The sequence below is a fragment of the Rhinolophus sinicus genome, chromosome 14, assembly GCF_057876585.1.
Source record: "Rhinolophus sinicus isolate RSI-liver-muscle chromosome 14, RSI-T2T, whole genome shotgun sequence".
Taxonomy (NCBI): domain Eukaryota; kingdom Metazoa; phylum Chordata; class Mammalia; order Chiroptera; family Rhinolophidae; genus Rhinolophus; species Rhinolophus sinicus.
In genome coordinates this window covers 133,328,218-133,337,761 of record NC_142514.1, presented here as the reverse complement: position 1 = coordinate 133,337,761, position 9,544 = coordinate 133,328,218, and the positions used below count along the sequence as shown (strand labels likewise).

At 38.1% G+C, this 9,544-nt stretch overlaps 1 pseudogene; it reads left to right on the top strand.

Moving 5' to 3' along the window:
- Positions 1-670: 670 nt before the first annotated feature.
- Positions 671-8,665, top strand: LOC109458679 (histone-lysine N-methyltransferase SETMAR pseudogene; annotated as a pseudogene).
- Positions 8,666-9,544: the final 879 nt, after the last annotated feature.

Below are 9,544 nucleotides of genomic sequence, written 5' to 3'. Positions count from 1 at the left end.
TATATTCTCGCTGGCGGCTGCGTTGGAGATATAGGAGGTAGGATCCACATGATCCACAATATGCCATCCACACTTGCTAATCCCACTTGCTAGCCGCAATCCTCATTAGTTTCTCTGCCAACCAACCAACCCCCCTTGCCAGTGTAGCCACGGCAGTTATATTAGTGGCTAATGGTTCACTGGTTACAGCTGACAGCCAACTAGCCACAGCTGATGCCTATCGGACCACAGCGGATGGCCATCCAACAACCGAGCCAGCACCCTTCCACGTGAGGCTGAGAGCCTGGAAACCGCTCTCTGGGACTCTGTCCCCACAAGTACCCAGCACCTAGAACAGTCTCGGAAAACAGTATGAATAAATATGCGTCACATAAATGAATAAAGGCAACTCTATGAAGCACCCCAAAACTCCCCCTCTTTAGGCTTATAAATGACACCCTTCTTTAAAACATGTCAGCTGCCCTAATGACAGCCTGCTGTCTTTCTAGGAAAATACTGAGTCCTGTTTTCTAATTAATTCATTTTATGGCTGGTAGTTCACCCTAAATGTGAGACATTTAGAAAACTCAGATACACTGTAAATTGTTTTATTATTATTTTTTAGTTCTCTCTGGCGCCAAGCAAATTTAGCTATAAACAAAAGCTAATAAACCCTGATTTAAAAGCTAGAATGCCGCTAGAGTATGCACTAGAAGTACAAAACGATGATGCAATACCACAAGCCCCTGTTTTAGTTAAAAGTCACATTAATGATTTCATCCTTCATAGTTGCCCAAAGAACCCTGAGAAAGAAACCTTCAACTCTTACATCGTTTTCTGTCTTCAGGGTAATGAACCATATGTGTAGACAGCTGCACTGTCTGTAAACTATGGTCATTAATTAGACAGGAGACAGGACACTTCCAGGGAGAGGCGGGTGGAGGGAGAAGGGTGAGACTTTGAAAAGTCACAGTGATTATTAATAACAGAAAGGGCAGGGAAAAGGGTAAAATGCTTGTCCTCCATATTTCAAATATATTACATTGCCCATAGCAATGAAGTGGTGGAAAGGTCTGGAAACCATAGTGAGTACTTTAGGCCTGCGAATGAGGCTAGAGTTAACCCAAACAGGTACTACAGTCAAGGATACGTATAGATTCATATATATAACTTCAGAGACTATGCCAAATTAATGAACTATTTGCCCAAGGAAAATTATGCCAATTTAGTTTCAAGGAGATATAATTATAGTGCAGAAAACAAACCAATGGTAAAAAAAGAGAGAGAGAGAGGATCAGGTCTGAGCTTTCTCCCAAACATCAGGTATGAATCCCTAACTAAGATGTCAGAAACTTGGATGACTGAGAACAGGTCATGAAGTATGGGGTAAGAGTTCAAGTTGAGCAAGGACAAAGGCTGTGACCAACACAGATAGACATTATAGCTGAAACGGCCAATTCCAACTAGATAGGTGATTCCAGCCCAAGGAGGCATGGTGTGCACTTTGGTACCCTTAGTCATTTTAGGGGACACATTAGATATCTCTGAAAACATAAGTCAGAAAACAGAAAATACTAGGAACATGTGTAAGCACTCCTGTTTATTGAACCTTTTATAATGATCACCAATTATTCACTATACTCATTCTGGCGAAGGCCAGTGTCTGTGATCAGGAAGCAGCGCATACTCACCCAAGGCCTGGGACTGCATCTATCTATGTCCCAGTGCCTCACATAGTGATCAGAAAAAGCTCAATCAGGATTTTTAAAATGAATTAAAGCATATGCTTAATGGAATATGGGATGACCTTTCTTAAAAAGAACCCAGAAATATACTGAAGAGAGAACAAGAAACTAAAATGTCAGGGACCTTTGGATGATAATGATGTATCAGTTGACTGTAACAAATCTACCACTCTGGTGGGGATATTGATGGAGAGGCTATGCATGTGTGGGGGCGGGGGGTATATGGGATATCTCTACCTTCTGCTCAATTTTGCTGTAAACTTAAAACCAATCTGAAAAATTTATTTTTCTTTAAAAATACGACTTAAAATCACTTTGAAAAATATTTTGAAAAAATCAGAGAGGTGACAGTGAGAATGATAAAATCATGCCCTTTTTTCTGCTATGGAATGGCAAAAACAACAAAGTATATCAGTGCAGAGATGAGCATTAGGATAGAAGGGCAGACTGACGAAAGGAAGGGAGATTTAAAGAACCAATGAAGAAGTGTGAACAGAAGAATGGCATGATCAGATTTACATGAGGTGAAGATTCCTCTGGCCATTATATGGTGGGTGGTTTAGACAGTAAAGTCAAAGTAGGCAGACCACTAAGGTACTCATCTAGGTGTAAAATAATAAGTACATGAATTAGGATTGTGAGAATAAAGGGGATGGGACATATATTAATTGGGTGGAACTGATGTGACTTTGTGACTCTGGGTTTTAAGAAGAGAAAAAAAGAAAACAAAATCTAGAGTGGCTTCCAACGCACTAACTTCAAAGCTAGAAACTTAGTAGGCACTCAATAAATGATTCATAGATGAATAAATAAAACATGCACACTCTTCCAATTGTTATTATAAAAACTGTAGTGATACCATTTATATGGTCATTTTTTTAATCCAGGTAGCAGTTGTTGAGCACCACGTAACTACTGAGTTAAATGCTGAACGAAGTTCGTAAGAAAAGATGAAATACTGCCATTTGAAACAACGTGGATGGATCTTGAGATTATAGTGCTAAGCACAATCAGTCAGACAGAAAAAGTCAAGAACCATGTGATTTCACTCATATGTGAATAAAATTGAAAGCAACAAATGAACAAGACTAAAAAACAAACAAAAACTCAGGACACAGTTTAGTGGTTACCAATGTTCAAGTGGAAGGGAGTGGTAGAAAGGGGTCAAATATGTGGTGATGGAAGGAGAACTAACTCTGGGTGCAATATATAGATGATGTATGATAGAACTGTACACTTGAAACCTATATAATTTTACTAATTGATGTCACCCCAATAAATTTGATTTCACAAAAATGCTGAACGAGGTTGAAAACGAATGACAAAGAAAGTACCACGTGGATTATATGTACGCACAGCATTTGAGGAACTGCCCTGTTTTAAATTTTCCTGTCCCAGTGTTCCCAGGAGAAAATGAGGACTTGTCAGACACAATCCTGATTTTGGTTCATTGTGATAGTGGCCAGAGCTCTCAACTGTGTGACTGGAAAGGTGTGTTCAGGTTCTTCTGCCAACAAATCTGGACAACTCCCCCTTCTGAAGCACCGAGGCCTCAGGTTGGCCACTGGATTATCAACGTCAGAAATTCCTGGACGGGCCGCATGATTAGGTAAAAATCGAGGTCGAAGGGCTTTCTGAGGCAAGATGGATGGAGCACACTCCCTCAGCCTCCTGTTTTTATGGTCCTGTAAGTGCTAAGTGACTGGGAGATTGAAAACTTCCTGGGAGTTACAAGACCATGGTCATACCTTTGTAAGTGTTCTAGGTTTTTGCCTATCCTATACCCTTTCTTAAATCTGTGTAAACTCGATGCTGAATAAAGACTATTTTGTCTAACAACAACAACAACAACAAAAAACCACATGGCACACTCACTTAGACTTAGATATGGCCCCTCTGGCTTACCTCCAAAGCAAAACCTATGAACTCCCATAGCATAATGTCTTTTCTCTTTTGTGTTATTTACTAGTATCTATATCTTATTAAGTTCTGGTTTTATTATTTGTTTATTTATGACTATATCTTGTATCCACCAAAAGAAAGAAAGCTCTTAGGAGACCTTCAAAAGTATTGAATTTACGTTTCCTTCCCCTTTCAGTACATGAATTCCTTATACCTCATTTCTGAATCTTAAAAAAGTTCCAGCCATCTGAGATAATTTTGCATTCAAGAAAACAGATGAATCACCATGGTATTAAAATTACCTAGTAGATTCTTCAATTTGGCTCTTCAATTGCACTTTAAAGAGCTTGCACATTAACAACTTTCCTTATCATTAATAAAATCTACTCTTGAAAATTGAGTTTAATTCAATAAGCATTTATTGAGCACTTATTATATGGGAACCCATGTGTTGTGCACTATGAAAATAGGAATGCTTAAAGCATGGGCTATCAAATTTTGTCTGAGAAAACAGGTATGTAAATAAACAGTGCATAAATACTGACAATGTAATAAATTAAACATGTATAATTTACAGGCAGTTTATAGGTAAAGCACAAAAGTGAAGGGAAGTTCCTGACAGACTAGAGAAAACGTCATTTGACTTGGATCTTGATAATGAAATGGAAATCAGGGGCAGATCATTCCAGGAAAAGAGAAACATTCAGGCAAAGAGTTAATGTGGTAAACATAAAACAGTAGTAAGAAAAAGAAAAAGAAAAAAAAAAAACAGGACCTATGTAAAGGTGAAATACTGAAGAAAACATAGTCTTTTAAACATGCAGGAAGCTATCCATGTTAATCTGATCAGGATTCAAAGTATCAAATACTTTCTGTGTACTCTGATCAAGACTCCACATCTGGATTTGCACAAGGAGGACTGATCCTTAAGGTAGTCTTCCCTTGTTAGAAATGATCGAAGTTACAAAGTGTACCGATCACCTGTTAAACATGTACCTATTTGAGTGCTAAATCCATATATAATCAGCGAAGACCTCAACTAGGCCTGAAAGAGAAGATCAAATTTCAAAAGCAGTAAGAGCGTTTATGGGGTGATAAGCCTTGTTCTAAGCACCTTGTTACATGAATGGATGCACAAAAGATAGAAACCACAGAAAATGCTGAAGAGTCCTGTTTGTAGTCCCATTTTACAAGGAAATGGAGGCACACAAATTAAATGATTTGCCCAAGGTCAAAGAAAAGATAGCAATATCAAAATAGTATCAACAATTATTAATATAATATAGGGTAGGGGAGTGGTGTTGGTACTTATTATATTATTAAATAAGATAGGAACTCTAGGAGATGGCACAAGCTAGTCTTTCGAATGGAAAGTTTATGAGCAGGTCATAAGCACGGCAAGTTTTCTGAACTTGAAATGAACTTGAAAATGAACAAATGGATGCCAGATGGAGGGGTCTGTATGTGGGAGGTTCTAGGGTCACGGGGATGAGTGCGATTGCCAGAACACCTTTTGGAGTTATTTAAGCTGTAGGGAGGAATACTCTTCTGAAATACATGTGTTTAACAGTTAACATGAGCTGGCCCCATAGTTAATTTGGGGGAAATAAGAGTGAATAACAGAGACATGACAAATCATAAAATATCCACCCAGGACAGAAAGTGGTATAAAAGAATGATGAGTGAAAGTCTGGGTGAGTCAAATCATAATAGTAGCAATCACTGCACTTGCATAGTGCTCAGGATGTAAACTGCACTGCCCTCAGCACTTTGCAAGCATTTACTCCTCAGTCCTCACAACCCTATCCCACAGGGACTCTTATTACTATTACCATCCACATTTGACAGATAAGGAAGCTGAGGCTAGAGCTTGAGAAACTTGCCTCTGGTCATACAACTTGTAAGTGGCAGACTTGAGATTCAAGGACAGGTAAATGGGCTCTTAAGCACTATAGTAGGTACCCTCCCTTCCTAGAGGAGGTAAAGGGGAGGAGAGGATATAGAGATTGTAAGTGAAGATTATGTATCTCTTTTCTTCATTCTTTCAACTAAATATATATTGAGCATCTACTACGTGCCAGACACTAATCTAGGAAATCTGGGTATAGCTGTGAATCAAAAGAACAGGATTCTTCCTTGCACTCAAGGCATTTACACTAACGAAGAATTGCTGTGATGAATTTAAAAAGGGGGGAGCTTAAGTGTGACAACCATGGTACCTAGCCCTTTATATCCCATATCTGATTTAACCCTCACAACTTTTGAAGTATGTACTACCATCATCCTCATTTTACAGATATGAAAACCCAGTGTTAAGGGCAATAAATTAAGTCATATAGATGACAAGTTTGGATGTAGAGACCCAAACCTGTATGTGCTAGACGCCAAAGCTTGTACTTAAACCAGTTTACTCTAGTACTTAAAAGAGGAATAGAATCAAAGGAAGCATTTTTATGATGTAGGATATCAGAATCATGTTTAGCTTCAAGAATGGGCAGGATGAGCAGGAGGGAATTGGAACAATGGTTTAAATGAAAAGAATGGAAAGAAAAAAAATTGTTTGATGCTATTGATGACATTTTAACCAAAGGACAAGAATGGTATAAAGGATATTATCTGCATGTTTTTAGCTGGACTCCTCAAATGTTTGATCATAAAGGATTCAATAGAGTAAATGGAAATCACTGGCGTGTGCATTTCTTTCCTTCAAACAAATGTTTAAAAATACCAACATTGTCCCAGAATCCCCACAGCCTCATAGCCGAGGATTGCAATTGTGCAAAATGCATTTTACCGATGAAACAACAGTAAACCTCTGGTGATTGAACATAAGGAAGATAAGCTTTTTTCTTTTCTTTATTCTCTGAAAACAGTGGAAGCAGGGTTAAGCTAGGCTGAGCTATCTTGGAAGGGATCTGCCTTTTTTCCTTGTCAGTGTTGCTCTCCACCCTCCTCCCCTCCCCATAGGAAGGATGCCTTTGTGTCATCTGTTATCAAGAAAGACCATGCTGTTCTGAAGGCACATTGGGTGCCCTGACTCAGCTCGGAATTGCAGCTGCTGCACAACCTTTGTCCCAGGCAGAGAGAATGCTCGGTACCAGAATAATGGTAACACATGATCGTTTAAAAATATTATCCATCTCTTTGATAATGCCTCGTGGGCTGTCACCATGTCAAAGTGATGTCACTGCTATTCCGATCACTACTGGTGCCCACAAACAAAGGGGATTTCAAACTAGGCATTTTAAAAAAGCAGACAAGCTCTGTGACTCCACAGTCTATTGTAATTATATTCCTCTTTCTTTATGAAATGGCTTAAAGTCTCACTGTCATTTCTTCATATCCAGCAAGAGTACAATTATTTTTAGTAAGTCAGACTTTAATTATTATAAATAGTAAACTACCACTTATCCAAGGAATGGAGTTTTCTGACTAACTAAAGAAAAATAAAATCTTAAGGTTTTCAAGCTTCTTAAACATATTCCAGTTTTGAAATACTCTTTTATCTATGTCACATTTGAACATCAGAGCAATCCTATATGAAAGGCAAGGAGACTGCTGTTATCCGCATTTTAACATATGGAAACTGAGGCTTAGAGCAAAGACGGGAGCTAGCCAAATCACAAATAATAAGGAAGAAACAACTAAGGTTTAAATCTAATTTTCCTGTTTTCTAAAGCCAAATTTATTTCTATGTTGACACTGTGGGAAATTTCTAATAAAACATGAAAACTTGAGGAAAGTTTAGGAAAATTTACCAACAGTCTCACGTATACATTCTATGTAACATGCAGTTGCATAAACTCCTAATTGCTTGCAGCATCGCACGCTTGAGTATTAGGTTGGTACAAATGTAATTGCAGTTTTTACATTGTTGAAATTTGCCATTTAACATTGGAATACATTCTTCAATAAATGTGGTTATGTTATACATCCTTTTAATGCACATTTCTCGCTTTATGTTTTTGTGCTAATTCTTATTACTTGCTGTTTATCTTATATTTGTTTTAGATTATGGAAATGATGTTAGACGAAAGCAAATTCAAGTGATTTTCTTATTCGAGTTCAAAATGGGTCGTATAGCAGCGGAGACAACTCACAACATCAACAACCCGTTTGGCCCAGGAATTGCTAACGAACATACAGCGCAGTGGTGGTTCAAGAAATTTTGCAACGGAGATGAGAGCCTTGAGGATGAGGAGTGCAGTGGCCGGCCATGGGAAGTTGACAACGACCAATTGAGAGCAATCATCGAAGTTGATCTCTTACAACTATACAACAAGTTGCCAAAGAACTCAACATCGACCATTCTACAGTCATTCAGCATTTGAAGCAAATTGGAAAGGTAAAAAAGCTCAATAAGCGGGTGCCTTAGGAGCTGACCGAAAATCAAAAGAATTGTCATTTTAAAGTGTCGTGTTCTCTTATTTTATGCAACAACAAACCATTTCTGGATCGGATTGTGATATGCGACAAAAAGTGGATTTTATACGACAACTGGCTATGACCAGCACAGTGGTTGGACCAAGAAGAAGCCCTAAAGCACTTCCTCAAGCCAAACTTGCACCAAAACAAGGTCATGGACACTGTTTGGTGGTCTGTTGCCGGTTTGATCCACCACAGTTTTCTGATCCCGGCAAAACCGTTACATCTGAGAAGTATGCTCAGCAAATCGATAAGATGCCCTGAAAACTGCAATGCCTACATCTGGCATTGGTCAACAAAAAGGGCCCAATTCTTCTCCACGACCATACCTGACCACACGTCGCACACCCAATGCTTCAAAAGTTGACCGAATTGGGCTGTGAAGTTTTGCCTCATCCGCCATATTCACCTGACCTCTCACCAACAACTATCACTTCTTCAAGCGTCTCCACAACCTTTTGCAGAGAAAATGCTTCCACAATGCACAGGATGCCGAATATGCTTTCCAAGCGTTAGTCGAATCCCAAAGCATGTATTTTTATGTTATAGGAATAAACAAACTTATTTCTCATTGGCAAAAATGTGTTGATTGTAATGGTTCCTATTTTGATTAATAAAGGTGTGTTTGACCCTAATATAATGATTTAAAATTCACAGTCCAAAACCGCAATTACTTTTGCACTAGTCTAATACCTTTCACATCTGAGAGTGAAATCTTAAATAACGAGAGAAGTGGCCATGTCACCTAGACTAGTTTGAGGTTGAAGACTTCAGGACAGGGGCAATTTCATCTGCATGCCTAGGCACTCTCAGACATATCCTTTCCTTGGACTCTTTTATGAAATAATTCTTACTGGTATTTGTTCCCATTTATTACTAGAAAATTCAATGGTACTGTGCACATGGATTTTCATCACATCCTGGACCTGATTCTTGTTTTCTTCTCATGGATTCTCATGATAGCATGGTCTTGAGTAAGACAATTAGGAATTCATACAAATTCAGTGGGCCTTCTTATTTTACAAGTCACCACTAAGGCACACAAAGAAGTCCCCTCCAACATTTCTCTGCAAATTAAGCCTTTATGAACACAACACAGATTATATTCCATAACACATCCATTTATCCATACTAGCAGCATTCACTGTGAAACACAAAGTGACAAATTATTCTACCAGACCAAAACATAACAAAATATTTTACTTATAGTCAAAATAATGTACATTCAAACAATGATATACTGTTTTAATCTACTCAAATAGCAATTTTAAAAAATTAATTTTGCCAATTGTGACATAAAACTGGCATCATTAACTGTTGGAGAGAGTGTAAATTTTTACAACTACAGAAAAGTATTTTGGAATATGTATTTAGATCCTTCCACAAGTTCATAAAATTAGCTTGTAATTCCTCCCATAGAAATAACTCCACATTAATAAAACAGATAAAAATTGGACAAAGATTTATGTGTCAATATATTTATTTAACAGCTA